The following is a 23,091-nucleotide window of genomic DNA, read 5'->3' as shown; positions in this document are numbered from 1 at the left end:
TTGTTTGATTTTTCTTTTTCACATGCATACCTACTTAAGTTTTCAGTGCAACAGATTAAAAATGTTAGTTTTCCTCCTGTTCTGTACATAATCAATTTCTCCTGTTTTATTGGAAGATTTATTAGAAGGGTTTTGTTTGGGCTTGTTTGTTTAGAGAAAGGTTGTTTTTAGATCCTAAGAATGGTCAGTGACAATATGCTGGTCAGTCTAAATTACTCAATCCATGTGTTTGAAGTCATTTATGGGAAGCTCTTAAAACTTATAGTTTACTTGGGTATATATATATAAGCTAAGATTAATAGTTTTTCTATTTTGGTTAGTTTAAAGCAACAGAAAAATAATCATGTCCATAAAATGAAGACTCTGTTCAAGATCTTGGGATATTTCTTCTCACAAACAGTTCGGAAACAATTGTTACAATTCATTTATCCAGAGTTATCAGAGAGGAATTAATTTTCTGGATACCTGAAGTTTACCCTTTTAAGCCTTGAAAGTTATTTCTCTATTTCTTAGACTGTAGTGTCTAGAACAACCATTTTTTTCCCATAAAGGGATCATCATTAGGCACATCAAGTACTATTGTTTAACTGAGGTGGAGTGTATAGGACTACATGATCCATGTTTTTTGAATTTTTGTGTTCAATTTTTAATAGTTTTCCTGTTCCTCCCCTTACTGTCAGTATACTTTTTTCTCTTCCTGAATCTTCAATTTTGCTGTTTATTTATATTCAAATGGGAAAGCAGATAACCAATTTAGTTAAGAATTATATTGAAAACAGAAGTAATTAGGCTCTGGGGAATGCAGGGTCAAAGGACTGTGATATATTGGTAAGTAAATGAGTACTGGAGTCAGACAGACCTGGGCTCAAATTCTCCTCCTTTATTAATGTACTGCATAACCTTGGACAAGTTAAGTTACTTGATCTATCTGAGTTTGGATTTCCACATCTCTGAAATGGGAATAATAACATAGAGCTGTTGTGAGAATTAAAGGAGATGTAAAGTGCCCCCATATAAAATGAATGCTCCTCTCCTTTTTCATAAGTGAAAGACATGGGCTATGTGATATATATTTCAGGATTCATTTCATCCTGAAAAAAAGTTCAAGAGTCTACTCCACTGTGAAGGTTTTCCATAGATTTATACTCCTTTTGCATCTCTGCATCTATTGCACTTAATTCCTGCTACTATTATAACAGGCACTGTACTTCTATTGTGCTATCATCACATGTTTATGTCTGTCCCCTCGGAAGGGCCGTTAAGTTCTCAAGAGTATTGGCTGGGACCTGGAAGCTACTAAATATCTAGTAGATGAACAAATTCGTATTTGGCTTCTTTTTATTTCTTATCAGCCTGAATAAAGTCACCAGATTAGGGAGTTTCCATCCCCACATCATTCATGCATGTCTTCAGACAACAAATGTTAATTGAACCCCTGGCGAATGCCATTCTAAGAACCAGTGGTGAACAATTTTGACATTTTACTAGAGAGAGACCATAAAGAAGTAAACAAATAATGTAATTTTAGATAGTGAGGGAAGACTTCCCTGAAGAGATGACATTTAAGCAGAGATTTGACAAATGAATAGCTGTAATCCAGACAAAAATGAAATTTGTGAGGGGGACATTCCACACATAGGGAACAGTTGTGTAAAGAGCTCATGGCAAGAGAGAGCAGATGAGTTCTAGGAATGGAAAGTAACACAATGTGGTTGGAGCATATTTTTGAAGGGAGAGTGAAAACTTAAGCACATTCTCTGTCAGATCTGGCTCCAATACTTTATTAGCTCTGCAATGTTGAATAAGTTGCATAATTTCTCCTTGACTCAGTTTCCTCATCTGCAAAAAGAAGACAATGCTCACAATGAGAATAAAATGAAAAATGCTTGCAAAACATGGCACAGTGCAATAGCACATAAGAAATGCTCAGTAATATTAGGAATTCTTACTGTCTTTATTTATTTATTTATTTATTTAGGAATTCTACTGTCTTTAGGCAGGAGTTGGATAACAGAGGATCTTGTAGGCCAAGTTAAGAGTGGTAGACTTTATCCTAGTAACAACTGGAATCCACTGAGGGGTTTTGAGCAAGATGGGGACATGATCCATGGTGTATTTGAAGGATTACTTTGGGAGCAATGCAGAGAATGAATTTCAGGGGTCAGGAGTGGATGTGCAACATCAGTTAGGAGGTTATCCCACTAGTCCAAAGCGAAAATTATGGTGGAGTAGGATATAGTGGGGAAAAGTGGGAAACAATCTATGGGTTTGGGAGATTGCTAAGAGTTAGCAACCACAGGATATAATATTGAATTGGATATAGGAGATGAGGAAGTAAAATCAAGGATGCTCTCTGGGTCTGGCTTGAAGTACTTGGTGAATAGTTCAGCCATTTCCTGAGACAGAATAGTGGTAAAGGATCAATTTGGGAGGAGTGGTGAGTTCTATTTTAGACATGTGGAGATTAAGTTGCCTATGATACATCTGATTAGAAAAAGCTCCTGAAGGGATTTCTGCCCCTGCTACTATGGTTGTAGTTCTGTCATTGTTATCTGTCACTTCTCCAGACTTAACCCATCCTCCACCTTGATATCCATCCTCCACATAACTTCAGAGTCATTTATCTAAAATGAAATCTGATCATGTTACTCTCCTGCCTAAAATCCTTGAGGATAGAATTTAAACTTCTTAAGATGTCACGTAATGTCCAATGTCATCTGGCTTCCATATACCGCTCCAGCCTCACATGAGAAACCAAATTATAAAATGTAGTGCTCCATAATGCTCTCTGTTATTCATTGGTAAAGCAGCAGAAGCTGAACTGAATTTGCAATTCCTGCAGCTGTTCTTGCTCTTAATTGCTGTAAATCAGCTCAGACGACCATAGTCAGGAAGAGAGTTGGTGGGGTAGGGGTAGGATGGATTCAACTCAAAATGGCTAAACCTGTAAAAAATTGGCACATTGGGAGAGAGCATTCTCTGTATTCCTGTTCTCAATTTCTTGATTTCACATCAACATACTTAAATCTGTTGAACACATTTTTGAGAACTGTTCTGTGCCAGGCACTGGACTGGAAGATCAATAAAACTTGTTCCCTGCTTTTGAGGAAGGTCTTCTAGTCTCATAGTAGGCTTTATTTATGCTGGGTTTGTTGTTGTTGTTGTTCTTAACCCCATAATACCTTTTCGATATGTTTGATTCTGTAAATAAAGGAACAGGTGTATTAACACTGGCCAGATACGTTAGTATAGTCTACTAGTGAACTGTAGTGTTTATGATTCACATAATTAAGGGAGGAATGTGAGTGTGTAAATACTCATCAAAAGAGTATGAGTGTTCAAAATAGCCAAGTACTTTTCTAAGAATGGTCATTTGATCATTTTCATTTCTGTACTGTGAAAAAGGAAAACTTAAATTTTCTTATAAGCATGCCAGCAATTAACACTATCTGAAAGTAATTTGGTTTTAGAAAGTTTAGAACAAGTAACAAAGTATATATCTTTGTTAAGTGGGGTGGAGAAGGCTTTCATTTAGTGAAGCATTGTTACCCCCCAAGGAGAAATGAAACTTTAGCTGTTGGGTATGATGCATATTTCAGTTGTTAAGGGCTGCAGTTAGAGTATCCATTTGATATCCAATTTGGGTAATATATAGTTTGTAGGTTTAACAATTAAGAAATTTATTGCTTAGTATAATAAATCTTGAGGTTGGGCAATTTCAAGCTTAATTGATTGATTCATTATCAAACTACATTACCTGTTTGCCTTCTATCTCTGCTTTCCTTTCCTCAGCATAGCTAGTACTGTCTCTACTCATGGTGGCAAGGTTGCCTCAGCAGTTCCAAGCTCCACGTGCAGTCATGACCCATCTACAGATGAGAAGAGTCTCTTCACTTGTGTCTATCAGGGAAGAAAAGCTTTTCTCAGCCTCTGGCAGATTTCCTGTCAGTTTTTATTGACTAGGGTTGGATCACATGCCCTTTTCTAAGCTAGTCATTGGCAAGGAAATTGGGCGTTTCTGGTTTTGGTTTGGACTAATCTGCATTCAGCCCCTAACAGCCAGGACACCCCCATCACTTGAACAAAAAAATTTCTGTTGGTGAGGAAGAAGGGGGATGCAAGGTAGTCAGGTTTAGTCAGAGGCTATTAGAACTGATCTAATATCTCACTAGATAAAATATTGCTTTGGTCTAGTTATAATTTAGATTCTGTTAGATTAGAAACATAATTTATAATTATATAAAATGTAACATGAGATTAGGAACATTCTAGAAGCAGATTTGGCCTTTTAAACTGATTTTGTCAAAGCCAAAAGTTTAAGGTGGTACATCTTGAAAATTCACTCTACTCTCGGCCACAACAAATATGAGAGTCTTCTTTCAGTATTTACACTAAGTTTCTTTCTTCCATATCCACTATTTTCTGGCCTTTCTTATTTTATTAATATACTGAGAACTCAGTCCCTTTCCTTCAGAAAGCCTCCTAGCTTACTTCTCTATTCAGTGCCTCCTCTCATTCCTGCCTTTGACCACTTTCTTCAGTAGCTTTTGATCTCAGTGGGGAATGCTATTTACCCTCAGGTTGTCTGTATTTCTTTGGGTGGAGAATGTGAAGAAACTGAAGGCAGCTTTTAACTACTTTTTTTTTCTAAATGGTTTGCAGACAAAGTAAGAGCTTATCTTTTTTTTTTTTTTAAACCCACTGGCTTGCTTACAGGATGAATCATATCTGTACTATCTACCCTCAGTGTCCTCTTTATAATATATAAATACATCCATCCTCTTCCTTTGTTCTGACTTCAGAAAGACTGAAACTAACAAGGATACTTTTTTTTAAGTTTTCAGATTTCAGATATTTAATTCCTGTTACAGTGCCCCAGATGGTCTCTAGCATGGAAAAAAAAACAGAATGATTCATTTAAAAATGTTTTTTTTAGCATGTTGTTTAATTTATAAATTTATAAATGGGATGTAGTGTTTGGCAGAAAAATGGGATGTTAAACACTTGCTTATTAGATTTCAATTTAAGGTCATGGGTTGCTCACAACATCATGAAGGACCCTGTGAAATAATAGTTTAGCTTAATTAGATTTTCTCATCTTTAACACTCTGTGCCCTTAAAGTGCTCTACAGATCATTCATGGAGTAAAAGAAATAGAAAATAGGCGTGGGTGTGCTGTTTTCTTTTAGAGTTATATTCATTTTCCTTTTGGTGACCACTAGAAATTTCCAGGATATCTTTTAACCATTTGAATAGAAAATAAATTAATAACTCAAACAGCCAATTTGAGGATTTGCTGAAGCTGACCTGACAGAAAGTAGACATGCAATCTTGCATATAATAAAGGGTTATCAGTCACTTAAAACTTTGATACAAAAGGGTCCTATTTGATATCATGTCTTAATCACATAGAATTTTCATATTTGGAAACAGGCAGTGTTTATGTGGAAGCAAATTAACATGGACTGGGGGAACCGTAGAAATGGGGAAATTTTTAGAACTTGTGGAAGGACAAGGGAGATGCTGGGGGAGGGGGCAGTGCCTAAAATGCATAGAAGGATGAAAATACTGCTGGAAGTACATTAGACCAAGCAAGGTTTGCCACCAGTTTTAATCTCTTTGTCACAATTTCTCAAATCAGTCTATTTTTGTCATACCATATGGTAAAATACTTGTTTTTTTTAATAGAAGTCAATGGAAAATAAGACTTATTTTGACCCAACTTTTCTAGACCACGTTTATTACATTAAGTGAGACCTTTGATGACCTTGATAAAATTACCTAGTACTTTAATTATGCAGGCACAGTGTACTCAGGGGCATCTGAGAGTTCCTCAGAATATTTGATGATGATATTGTTTGGCAGCACTGGGCAGACTGGAAATTGAAATATGAAAACCTCAGCTAAATAGGCATACTATGGAAACATGCCATGCTTTGTTTTTTTTTTCCCTTTTGGTTACTACACCACGTTAAACTAGTGCTGATAAAGATACATTTATAATGTTTGTATATTTTAAAAAATCTTTTAAAGGATGTTTGTTTTGGGGGGCATCTGGGGGGGCTCAGTCGGTTAAGCATCTGCCTTCGGCTCAGCTCATGATCGCAGTGTCCCTGGATGGAGTCCTGCATTGGGCTCCCTGCTCAGCAGGGAGTCTGCTTCTCCCTTTGCCCCTCACCCCTCTCGCGTGCTCGCTCTCTCTCTCAAATAAATAAATAAAATCTTTAAAAAAATAAAAGATGTTTGTTTTTTAAAAAATGCTTTTTCACTGGAAATACTTAGGGAGTTTTGTAGGATAACAGGACCATTTATTGGATCTTTCCAGTTGGCAATGTTATTGTTAAAAGTCTGTGTGTTACTGTAGACTGTCACAGTTTTTGACATTTTTCAATTTATAAGAAAAAAACTCGTGAAATTTGGCAACACAAGAATTATCTGTCTTCTCATGTTCTAATCTCTTTTATATAACAAAATAGGAAAATTTTATTAGATTGCAATGAAATATGTCGTTACCTTAGAAAGATATTTTTAGTTTTATATTTTATTCTTACCCCATGTTTAATTATAAAAAGGGAAACCGCTTCATAGATTTATAAATTATTATTTGTATTATAAAATTACCTTAAAACAACTTAAACCATACTAAAGGGAAACAAAATTTATGATGTGAATTTTGTGAGTGATCCAAATCAACTTTCATATATACATATTCATTAAATGAAAAGTATTCATTTAATAGTATAAATAGTATTCATTTAGTGTTTTAACTTTAAAATTGTTTAAATTGACAAGCTAATATACTTTCTAAAAATTAGCTAAGATAATGTGTCAATTCTATGTGTAATATTCAGTAAAGTCTAGTTAGAATCTTAGTTTACCTCACTAAAAGTAAGCATTGACTGTTTTGATACTTAATCGTTTGACAAGCATTGCACACTCATCTTAAAATTTTACGTGATTTCATTTTCTAGCAAGTTGGCAGGTGTTAGCTGTCTATAATTATAACTGAGTAATTTTTCAAATGCTATTCATAGCCTAAACACAGCAAGATATTCTTCCAATCATGTGATAAAGGCCAAGCCTTGCAAAATAGTAGTAGGGTGATATGTTCAATGGTACTGAAGGACATATTTAAGAGAAGCCTGTCAAAAGTAAAAAGTGATTTAAATGATAGGGAGACAGGTTTTCTCACAAAACAATGTCTCTCAAAGTTGTATAGTGATAACACCTCACCAAATTAAGGTGTGTCTAGTTTTTCATCCAACAAGTAATGTAGGCATTGACAGACTTAAATTATAAAATATAATCTGTATTGATTCAGTTTTGTTGATGCCAGAGGTTCTAAGAAATAATTGAATTTTTTTTTGAGACATTCTAGATTTTACCATTGAACCTAGTGAATTATTTCTTCTCATATCATTTATTAGGTATTTGTTGTGTACCTTCTATATGCCAAACACTATGCTTATCTATCTTTTGACATGGCAAGGAAAAGGCTGTTTCACTTAATTTTATAATGATTCTGCTTAAAAAACATTTCTTGATTTATTTTGCTTTCTAACTATTCGACGTGTACAGTCTCACATTGACTAGAGATATTACTTCAGAGTGATTTAAAGATCTTACTGTAGAAAAATAAAGATCTTACCGGATTTTCTTTACCAGCCATCTATGCTCATGAATAAATTAACCTCTGTAGTCTCAATTTCCTCATCTGTGAATTTACATAATTGTCTACCTTGTGATTTGATTATTAAAAAGATCATATTGGTAAAGCATTTTGTAACCTTCAATATTTTGTAACTTACAAATTTATTTATGAATAAACTTTTTGAGACTACTTATCTGTAAAATGAGGGTAACAATAATACCAAACTCAGAGTAGTTTTGAGAATTAAATGAACGTGTAAAACATTTAGAAGTACATAGTAAGTGCTCAATAAGTATTGGCAATGATGTTGATGATGATGATAAGCTTGATCTGAGGTGGTTTAGTTAATGAGTCAATTACTCATTACTGGCATTACTTCAGGATTTTTCATACATCGCACACACTCTGTATCCACATATATTGACACTCCTAATTACCTCTGTACATTGAATTTTTATATATAAGCTGATTAGTGCTGATGTCCAACTTTAGCAGAGGGTTCTTCTAACCAGCCACTGCCCCAAGGTAGGTGTTTGGCATGCCCAGAGGTTTGCCATAGTGGTGATGGCAGATTTGTAGCATCCATCCCCTCCTTGGAGTCTAACACCATTCTGCTATGTCAGGATGGCACCAGCAGGAAAGAGTTGCAGGCGGGCAGCTGCATGTGTCATCCAGGTGGTCTAGTGTACATGGGGAGGTCCACGGCCAAGGCCTTTGCTTCAGTATTTGAACAGGATTAGAGTATAATTGTCAAGATCATGGGCTTTGGAGTTAGTCAGACCTGGCTCTAAGTCTTGCTCTGCCAAACTCTGTGACCTTGGGGAAATTACATAACCTCCTTAAACCTCAGTTCCCTCACAGAGTTGAAAGGATTAGATGAGGTAACATGTGCGGTGCTTACTGGAATCCAGTAAGCACTCAGTGAATGTTAACTATTAATATTCTGTTCTGCCCCCACAGTGCGATAGAAAAGAGATGGGAAATTGAGCCCCTGACACGATATGATTTTTAGGGTACCCAAGTTCCTGAGCAGCTGGGAAAGTTTGCACCTACCTTCCAGGTTCCCTGGCCCAGAGGATAGCACCCTAGAGGAAAAAACACCTCTAGGAAGCAAATTAAGGATTTTATAAACATTGTTTTAGCTTTCTGGGAACTGGATTCCTCCCTTGATATCATGTTAGTCTATTATTCCACTTGTGAGCTTTTGACTTTCAAGTACATCTCCAGGGACACATAATATAGGAAAAGCAAATCATGGCTTGTATGCCAATGTTGTCAGTAAGCAACTGAATCTTCTGTGCCTGGTCGATTCATACCTGATGCTTCAGGCAAGTTATCTGCTGCAGAAACTGTTAGGCTCGAAGGTCTACTAAAGAGAGTAGAGCTGCGCTATCAGTGTTCCTACTCTGCTCCCCACAATGGGATCCTGACATACTCAACTGAAAGTCCCCAAAACAGTCCTTTCATTCTTGCCAGCTAACTGGCCCAGCTTAGCTTGATATGATTAAAACAAAGTAATCAAAGATACCCCAGGAAAGGTAACAGGACTTGAAGAGATTTTGTACTGTTAGATTTCTTGAATTTGCTTGGTTATGTGTGGCGTGTGTCTTTGAGACTCCTCCTAAGCTGCCATGCGTATCCCCATTAAAATCTGTTGTGACATTGGAACCAAGTTATCTTAAGTCACCTGCAGCAGTCTTTTAATCTTTCTAGTTTGGCAGAATGTAAACTTCTGAATGTGGTAAGAAATGGCATTCTTTATGGGGAGCCTAGTTCTCAGCCCTTTTCATATATATGTGAATGAATATATGTGTGTGTGTAAATATGTATATATATTTAGTTTTCACAACAACACTGAAGAGTAGGTATTATTATCCCTACTTTATCATGAGGAAAAATCAAGGCCCAGAGAGGTTAAATAACTTGCCTGAGGTATCGTAGCTAGTAAGAAGAGCCAGGTTTCATACCCAGGCATTGAGACTCCACAGACACCACACTTTTCACCATTATACTGCCCTTTCTGAATAAAAATTTAATATAAGGCTCCTAGCAGTGAAAATATTTATTACTTTTTGTTCCAAATTAGTTTTCCTTCAGGATGAAATGTAAAACTTTGGTGTTTCTAGGGGAAACCACATTCTTAGACATTAGTAAAATGCATACCAGATTCTTACTTAAACCCTGACCCATCTTGAAGTTGCATTTGGAACCTGATTAATTTCATGTTTCATTGTGGTACATAATTTTTAGTATGTTGTCATTACAAATTTCAGCGGATTACAAGGAGACTCTGGACTGTGATCTTGGAAATATGGTGTATGAAAGGTTTATTTTTACATTAAGAGATTACCAAGTAAGATGATTTCTTTAGTGAACTGCCTAAAAGAAAATTTGGTATATTTCCATGAATAATAGACTCAAGGTTCACTTTGAATGTTAAAAGAGCATTCTCCTAGCTAGTTCATTGTTGCCATGACAGTGCTGGCAGCGTGAGTGTTGTAGTAACTCCTTGCAATGATCTTATTTTAGACCCGAACGTTTGCAGTGTCAAACATCCCCTTCCCCGCCCCATAAGTAACTCTAGTGGAAAAGTACTGGTTTTTTAACTGGCTTCTGGCTTTGTAGCTGAAAGACTGCACTATTGTGGGCTTAAAAAAAAAATAGTGTAGGAGTGTTGAGTATTTTTCCTGTGGGTTGTGAATGTTTGAAATTTCCCAAAATATGGTATTGCATTACATGTCATAACAGCAAGTTGTTTACAGCTAAAAAGAAAAGGGGCCTCAGTTGTCTTTTTAGAAATCAAGCCCAGATTGTATCATTACTTTGAGCTCATACAGAAATCATTTTTCTGTTTGTATGTCTCCCATGCATACTTTAAAGTTTTTGAATTCTTTTATTCCATTATTGTTGAAGATTGTTAGTAGAACCATAAAGGATTATGTTTAAATAGTGTAGTAAGGTAACTTTTTTTCTTATCCTTTCCATAATTCATCACTTATCAAAATGGAACATCTTAATCTTGATTGCTTAAATTGTGAAATAAGTTATATAATGATTTTAAGAAATTACTCAATTTGAATTGTGTACTTAATGTAATGTTGAGGTGTTTTTAACTTTGTTGCCTATATGTTGCAAATTAAATTTTAAAATACTTCATCAGTATTTTCTAATTGTAAATCCCATCATAACTATACTGTTAAGTACAAAATATTTTCAAATTCCTAATAGTGCCTGCTATTTTGTATAATTTTGTATACCACTTACTAGGTCAGAGTTCTGATATCTATGGCATGTGCCCTAAAAACCTAGTATAGCATGATGAATCAAAATGACTTTGGCAATAAATCTTGTCAAAATCTAAATGCTATACTTCCTTCATTAGTAACAGCTACTAACAAATAATTCCATTTGCTTTGTTCTGAAGTGCTCCATTAAAAGTTTAGTTCATCTTCCTTAGATGCTAAAGATTTAAACAAACCTTGCACAGTTGGGCCTGTACTGAATATTGAAGAATGGATGTAAGGCAAGCCCTTTTTTTTCTTTCTTCAGTTTAACATATAAGAGTAATTTTCTAAAGAAAAATTTGACCTCAAGCTAGAGTTGTTTGGCTTTTCCAACACACAATGAGTATTTTAATCTTGATTTTATTTTATTTTTTTATTATTCCCTTTAGTGCATTATATTATTATCTCCTTGGTGGTAATTATTAAGATTAAGAGGTGTCTAATTCCAATCTATACTAGTTTTTAATGGCTGCTTCTTTGAATTTGGTAGTTGATGTGTTATAAAATGTGAAGAGTCAAACCTTGAAATATTCTGTTATTTTAGTACTACATGTTTATATCAAATGCTTTTTATTGGTTGGCATGAAACTAAATTATAGTTAGTGACTTTTCCTTTGTTAAAATACTTAATGAGAGGGTTACTGTTTTTTTCTCCTGAACCCCACAGCACCTCTAGTCGACCTCCCTCTCCACCTAAGGCTGAAATGAGTATACTTTTTTAAAGTTAGAATTCATTTTGAATCTTTCTTTGTGCTTGACACTGATCTGGCACTGTGGGGGATAGAAAAAGCAGTAGAAGGCAACCACTACCCTTAAGAATTTTGCAGTGATGTAGAGAAAAAAATTTAAGAGCAAATCAAGACTGTGACTAAAAATGTTAAATTTTATGATAGCATGTTGACAACAGTGCAACTGTTGTTAAAGGAATGTGTACATAATGGCTCACATCTAGGAAATCACTTGAAAAGTTTATGTATGATGATAATCACTGTAGTGCTGTTTAGCATGTAAATGTATTATCTATGTGTTTTTATATAAGTGGATAATATTCTGAATATCCAATAATTAAAAATGGATTAAATTATAATACATCTTTATAAAGGACTATTATACAGTTATTGAAAATTCTTTTAAAATATATTTATTAGAAAACAATAGATTATGTATTTAAGTGGAAAAGAAATTTTTAAAATAGTGCCAAATACATACATTTTTATAGAGAGGGGAAATATGCATGCACCACATTCAGTACAAGCACCAAATGCACTACATGCACCAAAATACTAGCTGTAGTTCTCTTTTAGAGTGGGATTATTAGAAATTTTAGTTTTCCTTTTTTATAATAATTATTAATAAATACTTAATTTTATTGAGTACTTATTATGTGCCAGGCATTATTATAAACATTTTATATATAACATGTGCAAAATTTCAGGTGGATTGTAGGTTTTGAGGAAGATATCTTCCCCAAACAAAATAAATACACAAATACGAATGCACCCACTTGTTAGAAAATTAGAATAGGTTTCTGATTTATTTAGCCAAGGAAACAAGAACTTCTCAAAATCTAGGCTTTCTCATTAAGAAGAAGCACTTTTAGTCTTCCTGGATACTGCTTTCCTTGGCCCCCAGGCCTAAAGGGTACAACCACTAAAGACATTCTCTGGATCACACAAGATCTGCAAAATTCAATTTTTGCTATACTTTTGCGTTTTTATATTTGAGGTTTATATCCACGTTCTGGAAGAATTTATACAAACTATGCACTTTCTTTAAAGGCCCATTTCCCTGCATTATCTAATTTTATACCTACAACAATTCTCTGAGGTGAATCTTACGTAACTCAAGTAGTGAATACTGAGAGGGCAGAAGGCATGTCTGATTCCTAAGTGTCTATGTTCTTAAACATTAATCTGTTTTCCTATAGCTTTTTTTTTTTTGCAATGAGCATGTATTACTTTTATATTGAAAAATGACTTAAAATAAGTGCAGAAAAATTATATGATATATAGACTGTTATATTAATTCAAAGCAAGGAAAGACCAGGATGGGTTAGGATAACAAAGACAGCTTAATGGAGCATATAAATTTTAATGTAATAATTAACTTTTCTCTTCAACTCATCTGTTTACACAAGTATACACTCCTCCTATCTCCAACATGCCCAAACCAAACCTCTGATGACTGGCTGGAAATTAATGCTCTGTTGTACTTTCCTGCAGACTAAGTTTTGGCCTCATTTTTTGTTCCTTTTGTGGTCCCCCTTTATTTTCCTTTTGCCGTCTGTCAGTACATGTATGGACATGTAACTATGACTTTTGTCAAAGCTCCTTCTCACTACAGTGTTGGGCATTATAATTCAGCTTGGTAGTTTCCACATGGTAATACCATCATAATTTAAAGATTGAGATGTCCAAAAGAAGTTGCAAAAATTATATTAATAATTATATTTAAAAACTAATTGAAGGGAAGTAGAATTTGGATCTAGAATCTTGTCTGAGGAATTAACCCGATAGCATAAACCAGGGCGGATATTCATCCAGGATGCATTGGCACTGTAATACTTGTTAAAATACTGAAGTATTTTCATACCAGTTGGTAAATGGTGAAAAGAAACTGCAAAAAGCAATAAAATTAATAATACATAATCCAGAGGGGTGGTTTATCTTAGAAACCACACATGCACTTAGATTCCAAGATGGTCTGGTCACTGAAGCTAGGGAGTTTCCTCATATGTCCTATTATTTCTAATGCTGAAGGTACAGAAGCCCTTGGGTGGGAGAGAAAGACCAGGCAGGTGAACTAAGGAGAACCTAATCTGTAAACCCACAAAAGAAGTGCCTAGTTGTGCCAAGAAGGAAAGCAGGGTCCAGGCCTTGATGGTAACTGGGGAGAATGCCACAGCGTGGGGGCAAAGACTCTTAGGGTATGGTTCACTCAGGTGGGCTTGAGCAGCTTTTTTTCATTTAACAATTGACTGAGTTATCCATTGCTTCATAACAAATTTGGTGGCTTAAAACAATACACATTTATTATCTCACAATTTGTGTGAGTTGAGAATCTGGCTACAGCTTAGCTAGGACCTCTGCTTCACAATCTCCCATGAGGCTGCGATTAAGGTGTTAGCCAGAGCCATGGTCTCAGCTGAAGGGTCAAATGGAGAAGGATGTGCTTCCAAACTCATAGAATTCAGTTCAGTTGACCAGATTCAATTCTTTGAGGGCTTTTGGATTGAGAGCCTCAGTTTCTTACAGGCAGCTGATTGGAGGCTGCTTTCAGTTCCGTGCCATGTAGATTTCTCCATTTGCTTCTTCATGAAAAGCATCTGAGAAGAGACAGAGAGAGAGAACCAGCAAAAGAGCCAGCAAGACAGAAGTCACAGTTTTATAACCTGATCTTGGAAGAGACATGCCATCACTTTTGCCTTAATCTGTTCATTAGAACCAAGTCACTAGGTCCGGCCCATACTCAAGGGGAGCAGATTACACAATGGAGTGAATACCAGGAGGCAGGGATCATTGAGAATCATTTTTAAAGCAGCCTATCACAACATCATCTCTGAAAGCTAGGGATTGGGCAGAGTGGGCCTCCCTGCATATTGTGAAAAGAGTTGTGATTTAGTTTATATGCCCAGAAACCTAATCAATGCCTAGAAGAGACTGGTCCAGCAAGTAATAGTATGAGCCCAGAGTCTGTCTCCTTCCCAACCTTGCAACCACGGTCTACTTAAAGGAGCCTCACACCACCAGCCTGGCCATGGATGCCCTTCCCCAGGTCTGGCTCCTTTACTGTCTGGGGCCCAACAAGGCTCAGTTGGAGTGGCCTACCCACCTCCTCTAGCAGCTTCTTGATCTTCTTCTTCATCCCCACTGACCCCCATAACTTTTCTGCCCCCCCCCCCCCGCCATTATTCCTGTGCAATCTTAGGAAATTCCTTACTTCCCATTCTTTGTACTAAAAGTAAAACAGCATTGGTCTAAAAGGTGGGAAGTGGCAAACATCTTTCTTTTCATCATTCAATGACTATCAAATGAGCTATATGGATCACATCTCAGTTGTGTCTCTGATTTGAGAGGAAAAGGAATTAGAAATAAAGCCCCAAACTTATGAGCATTCTCTAATGAATAATGAATGAGATTAAACATAATTGCAAACCCAAATTTTTATTCAAATCTCCCAAACTCACGTTGGTATACTTTACTGTCAACTTAATGGTATCTGAGAGGGAACAGATGAAATAATTTTTTTTCATTTTATAAGCTTCAACTCCTTAAGGATTTTGGCTATTGCAGAACCAGAGCAAAATGATTACATAATTGATAGCCGTTTAAAAAAATTTTTACTCCACTGAATACAGTGTTTATTGGAGGCTAGGGCTTTTCAATTGTACGGAAAGCTCTTGGTTTCAGTTTTTAAAAATCATTTCTCATTTTCTCATATTTTTAATTTCTTGGCCAAATATTTGATTAAAATTAAAATATTTTCCCATATATATTTAAAATCTAGGAGATATAACATATATATAAAATCTCCAGATGCCAACAGTGGTTATCTCTAGGCCATGGTTTATGCTTTAATATATTTTTCCAAAATTTTTACAATGTGTACTTCTGTTTCTTCTAATAAAAACCAAAAACACATGTCATTAAAGAGAAAATAAGTTCAATAACACCACTTTATATTCAAAGGAGAATAACCTTTATGGTGGTAAGTAGAACTTCAGTATACTCTCTGAATTGTTTCTTCTAGTATGGCATATACTAATTTTAAAAGTTGCAATTCTTTAATTGCCTTTAGAATTACCTTTCTTTCAAAGACTTTGGCTGTTGATAAAGCAGATTTTTTTCCTAATGAATTTTGCATTGGGTTTTTTTCCCTTGGCCAGCATCACACCGGATGAAAATTTACTCCAAATTTTCAGCTTATTATAGTTTTTATGAACACTAGATGGCACTCTTGCTCAACTGAAAACTAGTTTATTAATCCTATTTTGGTGCTATGGGCTTTAGGAGAAGAGTTCGATGTGCAACTTCAGAAAGCTTATATTTCCGTTTTGTTTTAAAGGAGGGAGTTTGGAGAGAAAGGGAAAGTTTCCAAGTTTAAATAGCTGAGCTTAACTGGTTTAGTTTTTCCATCTCTGCCGAAATCACCATATTAATAATTATAATCTCATTTATTCCACAAATATTTATTGAGCACCTACTATTGTTAGGCACTCTTCTAGGCTCTACGTACATTAGTGAGAAAAAAAAGATAAAAATCTACCCTCATAGAGCTTACATTCTAGTGCTCGGATTTCTTTCCCCCATACTTGCATTCACCCATTAACTCACCCATTTAATGAGAGGAAGCTGAAGCAAGGAGAGGTTATCTAAATTTGTCCCTGTTCACTTAGCTTGTCTACACAGTGGAGGAGGGATTCAAACTCCGGCGTTTGGTCTCCAGAGTTTGTTGTATTAATCTCAAGACTATACTGCCTTTCAAATCTAAAGAATATTTTATTACTGATTTTGTTAAGTGCAAATAATATAAATTTGCCTTTTCAGTTATAATTATTCCTAGATCTATTCAATTCAAATGTTATTACCATTATTTATGCCTATTTTTTAAATTGAAATATAATTAACATACAGTGTTATTAGTTTCAGATGTAAAATACCTATTTTTTAATGATTCTGTAGTCAACTATCAAAGTCTTAGCTCTTTTACAAGGTAATGTAGATCAAGTCACAAACACAGCTGGCCTTGTGTAAGTATATATTTAACCATCCTTATAATCCTGTTTACTTTAAGCTCCTTGTATTAGCCATGTAATAGTTTGGATATGTTGTATTAATGAGAGCTCTACAGATTGTGATTCAATTACATTGGGGTAACATGTATCAAAAGTTACTATTGGGGCACCTGGGTGGCACAATTGGTTAAGCTTCGAACTCTTGATTTGGACTCTGGTCATGATCTCAGGCTTCTGGGATTGAACCCTGCGCCAGTCTCCGTGCTTAGCCCAGAAGTCTGCAAAAGTTTCTCCCTCTCTCTCTGCCCCTCCCTGCCACCGTGCATGGACCCTCTCTCTCCCTCTCTCTCTCAAATAAATAAATCTTTTAAAAAAAGAAGAAAAAAGAAAGAAAGTTACTATTTCACTTGCCTGCTTACTCCACTGTGTTGTTTTATATTTTAGTAGTATTGTTTTAAAAAAAAGTTCACCAATACACTATGAAACTTAAAAATGATATAGAACTTAAATCATTTCTTAGTAGTCGAGGGATGCATTTCATGATTTGGGGGAGGAGAGGGTAAATGTACCTTCTCTTAAAAAAAAAAAAAAGCTATATGTGACTTAGGATAGTTTACAAATATACTTGTATTTCTCAGGGACCAGAGTTGTATTGAACAACATTCTTGTTGTAAGCCAGTGAGTATAGAGGGAAAATCAGCCACCATAGAATAAATATATTGATGACTAATTTATACACAGGTAATCCATAAATAAAACTTGTCTTTAGAGAAGCTGAAATAAGTAGTTCTTTTTTTTTTTTTTTTTAATTTGACAGAGAGAGACATAGTGAGAGAGAGAGCACAAGCAGGGGGAGTGGGAGAGGGAGAAGCAGGCTTCCCGCTGAGCAGGGAGCCCGATGCGGGGCTCGATCCCAGGACCCCGGGATCATGACCTGAGCCGAAGGCAGATGCTTAACGACTGAGCCACCCAGGCGCCCCATGAAATAAGTAGTTCTTAATAGCTAACTAGGCCCTTACTCTTTTTTTGCTATAGAACTGTTTTAGATAACAAAACTATGTGTTTGATATGCTAATAATTAGAGTTAACTGTCTTTTAATTAAATGAAATAATTAGTAAAAAAAAAAAAAAAAAAAAAGAATCACTCTTGTTCACCAGGGAGTAGAAGGAAGTTTTCAGTGCAGAGATTTATTTTGGAAGATGCAACAATTTAAGGTTTCTCAAATTGAGGATTATGGTTTTTCTAGGAGCCTGTGTGTCCCTTAATTGAATGCAGAATTGTAGAGTAATAGAGTAATGAACATTTTTCTTTTATCAGATTATCAAAGAGATTGTAACCCCCAAAGATTAAGAACCACTAAACTAGAGTGACCTACTGCATATTAAACTTATCTTCCTTAAACTGTAGAGAAAAGTTTAAGTGATAGAAATTTGGGAGTTTTAAACCAACAGGGAAAATCTTACCAATTCAACATTGGTTTATCCTCTTGGCCTGCCGATCTTCTTGTGGTATGTCTGGTGGTATTGGTACTTGAGTTATTTGTGGTGTTTGTCATAAACTAGCAGTCTAGAGCTTAAAAGGTTCAAGTCTTAGCATAATACTCTCTAGTATCATTCACGTCATTTCAAATGGTAAGATTTCATTTTTTGACAGCTGAGTAATATTCCATTATATATAGATACACGCATATATATTCATATATATATACATATATAAGATAATTATCATATGATTTCACTCATATGTGGAATTTAAGAAACAAAACAGAGGATCATAGGGAAAGGAGGGAAAAATAAAATAAGACGAAATCAGAGAGGGAGAGAAACCATAAGAGACTTTTAACTCTAGGAAACAAGCTGAGGGTTGCTGAAGGGAAGAGGTGTGGGGGATGGGGTAACTGGGTGACAGGCATTAAGGAGTGCTCATTAATGAGCACTGGGTATATATGCAACTGATGAATCACTAAACTCTTCCTCTGGAATTAAAAAAAGCAAAAAAAAAAGTTCAAGTCTTGCTTCAAGAATGTTAGAACAGAAGAAGCCCAGCTGAGCATGGTAGAGCTCCAGCCCTCATATAACACAAGCAAGAAATACATATGCAAGCCACAGATTTGGGGGTTGTGTTTTTCCTCAGCAAAAGCTAATTAATACAGAAATAAGTAATAGCCAGATTGCCAGGGTCCATATCCTGGTTCTGCGTAGCTGTCTAACCTTGGACAAGTTATTTAGTGTCTCTAAGCTTCAGTTTTATCATCTGCAAAATAAGACACTCACAATTCCTGTCACTGAGATAATAGCACCTTGATCTCTTTAAGGCACTTAACACAGTTGCCTGTCTTAGTACTTAATGTGGCAAAACAAAACAAAAAGTTAAATCTATCCTTGTGTATGCCTCAGTTGTTTAAAATAACACCTGTTCTTATTTTCTAGCTCCTCATCTTGATTTATTTTTTCTTCTTAGTCTCAAACACTACTTGACATTATTTATTTTCTTGTTGATTCTGTCTACCCTAGTAGGTTTGTAAGCTCCATGAAGATGGACATGTTTTCTTGTTCACTACTGGGCTCTCTAGACCAGTGGTAGCACATAAAAACAGATGTCCAATAATTATTTGTTGAATGAATGAATAAAAGTTAGCTGTTATCATTACTTGGCAATTTCTATCTACCCTCCCTCCCATTTGCCTGGACCAACTTCAGCTTCTTTTTAAGTGATGTGGGTAGACCAGAAAGAACAGTCTCCTTCCCTAACTGGGTCAGTTGAAATTGCAACTTAAAAGGAATGTTAATCTCTTATAGGCTCTCTCTACTCAAGGTGTGGCCTACAGAGCAGCAGCATCTGTATCACCTAGTGTTAGAAATGCAAAATCTCAGGCCTCACCCCAGTCCTAAATTCGACTTGAATCCCCAGGTGACTGTAATGAACATTATAGTTTGAGAAGCACCATATTGACCATCTCAAGGATTTTGGAATTTATCCTAACAGTAATGGCGAACCACTAAAATATTTTAGGTTAGAGATTACATTATCAGATTTTGTGATTTAAAATGATTACTCTTATGTCAGAAACAGTAAGTTGTCTCAGGGAAAGGAGGCCTTTTGGCTGGGACAGGAATGGGACTGAGGCTTTTTGCTGTGCACCTTTTCCCAGGCCCACTCCAGTATGGTGGGCCCTGGCCAGCATATGTATGGCCTCTCCACCCTGTCCTCCCAGCCCAACCCCACTCCCAGACCTATACCATGAAGGATGGACACCCTGGCCTCACATCAGGACTGTGCACTTCCCACATACAGCTACCACTTGCCTACTCCCTGGGCTTTAGGGGTGTGCCAATGGGTCCTTTGTTAGGCTTTGTACAACCCATGTACAGGCCCTGAGAGTGGGTTTAGCCTACTTGAGCAGAGACTCCCAGGGTTCAAGTACTTGGAGCATGGTCTGGGTGAGTACATGCCCTAGGCTCTTGGACTCTTCTCATACTGGAGGGGAGCAGGTGGAAGAAGCCTATGGTGAGCCCTCTAAAGTGCTTGGACCCCATGGTCTGGATCTTAGGAATGTAATCCCTTCTTGTACCTTCTGTTTCCAAATCATGTGAATGTATTTTGTTCCATGTGAATATATTACCTACATAAAAAAATAAATAAAATGGAGCATTAGATTATAATAAAATAAAATCACATTGGCTCCTTGTGGGAATGGATAGGAAAGGTACAAAGACCAATTAAAAGGATATTCCAGTGTTTCAGCAATAATTAATACAATGTTTGGTCTAGCATGAAAATGTAGTTTCAACTAGTTTTTCATTTAAGTATTTCACTGCTATGTTGTTTAGATTACATAAGCTCACTATTACTTTTTTTTTTCTTAAAAGAGTGTGTGGGAATTAAGCTTTCTGGCCCTTGAATATTTCAAAGTGTTTTTACCTTGCCCTCAGGTTTCATTATAGTTCACTAGAATTCTAGGTTAAAATCATTTTCTCTCAGAACTGTGAAGACATTGTTTCACTATTTTTTTTTTTAAAGATTTTATTTATTCACCTGACAGATAAAGACATAGCGAGAGAGGGAACACAAGCAGGGGAAGTGGGAGAGGGAGAAGCAGGCCTCCCGCTGAGCAGGGAGCCCGATGTGGGGCTCAATCCCAGGACCCTGAGATCATGACCTGAGCCGAAGGCAGACGCTTAACAACTGAGCCACCCAGGCGCCCCTGTTTCACTATTTTTTTGCATCTAATATTTATACTGAGAAATCTTATGCCAGTCTGTGTCTCATTTTTTTTTTTTATGAAACCTATTTTTGTTTGTTTTACCTCTCTCTGGAAGCCTTGTTTTTCTTTTTTTCTCTCTTTTTTTTAAACCTATTGAACAGTTCAAAGAATAATACAGTTAAATACCACATACCATTCACCTTTTGCCATAATGGTTTTCTCTAATTTTTTTTTTCTCTTCTTTTGCTGAACCTCTTGAAAGTTACAGACATGTCACCCCTAAATACTTTATCATGTATCTCCTAAGAATAAGGACATTCCTGGAGCTTAAGATGTTTTTATTTAACCTTTGAATTTTGAAATTTTATTGTATATTTTAGAGTGTGTGTCTCTCCACGTACCTTTTATTATTAATCCTCTGCACTTGGGCCCTTTCAGTACAAAGATTTGAATCTCAGATTATTCTATTATTTCTTTTCTTCCATTATCTTTGTTATATCTGTCCTTTTGACCTCTTCTTAGTGTTAGACCTCCATCTAACCTTTTGCCTTATATCCTTTGTCTTTTCACTCTATACCTTGGAGAGTTCCTTGAATTTATCTTCCAAATTATAAATTTGCTCTTCAGCCTGGTTCTGTTATTCAGTACTTCTATTAACATGTTTATTCAACAGTCATGCTTTTAATTTTCAAGAACTGTTTCTTCTCTGTTCGTTTCTCAGAATAACCAGTTCTTATATAATGAGTATTCTCTGTAGTCTCTCTGAAGATGTCAATATAATTTTTAGTTAGTTTCTTTTCCTCCCTGCTTAGTCAGCCAGGATCCTGGCAGGAAATGGATGGCACACTCAACTGGGATGCCTGAAGGTGTGGGCAGAGTTAAGGGAAACTAAAATGGGATGATAAGCATTTTGGACTAGTAATAACTGCAAACCTCAAGGAGTAAGGGTTGGGAGTAGGTACTGGAACACTGTGAGTTACAGCTAAAGAAGAAGGCTGCCTGCCTAACAGGATCTATGGCCTTCAGTAGAGGAGTATACCCACTGCTAGCCCTGAGCCTGGAAAGTGGGGTAATGAATACCCTGACCTTCTTCCCCCTGCCCTTCAATTTGTTAGTGTCTCCCATTGGAAGAACCTAATTATAAGCCAGATGGCAAGGGAACTCCAGTGATGCAATCCCTAGAGGTGAGCGTTCTGAAGCACACAGTGAGGTGGAGTAGGTCAGAGAGATGATCTGGAGAAACAAATAGAAAATATCTAGCATACCTCTATTTAGGAAGACATTTTAATGGGTGGATTGGGGTTGGGAAAAGAGTAGCACTGTGGGCTAATCTGGTAGAAGGCAGCTGAAAAAATAAATTGCTCTGGTGAGTAGTCAAGATGAGAGCAGTTGTGGGGGGAGGGAATTTTTCATGACTTAAGTACTGAGAAACAAGGGAAGAGAGAAGTCTGAAGAAAGGGAGGAGAAGATAGGGATATAGCCATTGGAATGACAGTCTGCCAATGAAATGGATCCCTTTGAAGTATTTACATTCATTCTTGTTTTCTTTGAATTTGGAGGACAATCATATTTATAACATCCAGTTTTAGAGGATTTATTCTATACATATTGTGATTCTTTTACTTCCAAAATGTCCATAAAAGACTTCTACACTCAATGGCTATATATTAGTGGTGCTTTGGAGAATGATGGTGGAGTGGGTGGGTATTGTGCAGGGAGAGTGCCATGAGAACTCAGGGAAGTGGCTTACAGTGTGGAGGAACCCTCTGAAGGTGAAACAATCCCTTTGTGCCTAGATAGACTGGCTCTCTGGATGGGAAGGGGAAGTCATGATGAGTGGGGCAACGTTGGGGTTCAAGGTATTTTGTTGAATAATAAGGGCTGCAGGACAGTGGAACATCCAGACTGTAGGCTCTTGGGTTTATATAATCTTTTATTCATCAGAAAAGCAACTAAATTAAGTGGTGTTAGAATGAAGGTTAAAAAGAATGTTATTTTTTTAAATTGTCTAAGGAGGGGTGCCTGGGTGGCTCAGTCGTTGGGCGTCTGCCTTCGGCTCGGGTTATGGTCCCAGGGTCCTGGGATCGAGCCCCGCATCGGACTCCCTGCTCAGCAGGAAGCCTGCTTCTCCCTCTCCCACTCCCCCTGCTTGTGTTCCCTTGCTCACTGTGTTTCTCTCTGTCAAATAAATAAATAAAATCTTAAAAAAAAAAAAAC

At 36.4% G+C, this 23,091-nt stretch overlaps 1 protein-coding gene across 2 annotated transcripts in view; it reads left to right on the top strand.

Annotated features, from left to right (window-relative positions):
* Positions 1–23,091, top strand: part of SESN1 (sestrin 1) — a 114,499-nt gene that overhangs the window by 1,815 nt on the left and 89,593 nt on the right. The gene's annotated exons all lie outside the window — the stretch shown is intronic.

This window comes from Mirounga leonina, unplaced genomic scaffold, assembly GCF_011800145.1.
Source record: "Mirounga leonina isolate KUSES-001 unplaced genomic scaffold, KU_Mleo_1.0 Mir_53, whole genome shotgun sequence".
NCBI classification, from domain to species: Eukaryota; Metazoa; Chordata; class Mammalia; order Carnivora; family Phocidae; genus Mirounga; species Mirounga leonina.
This window is presented reverse-complemented; position numbering and strand designations above follow the sequence as displayed.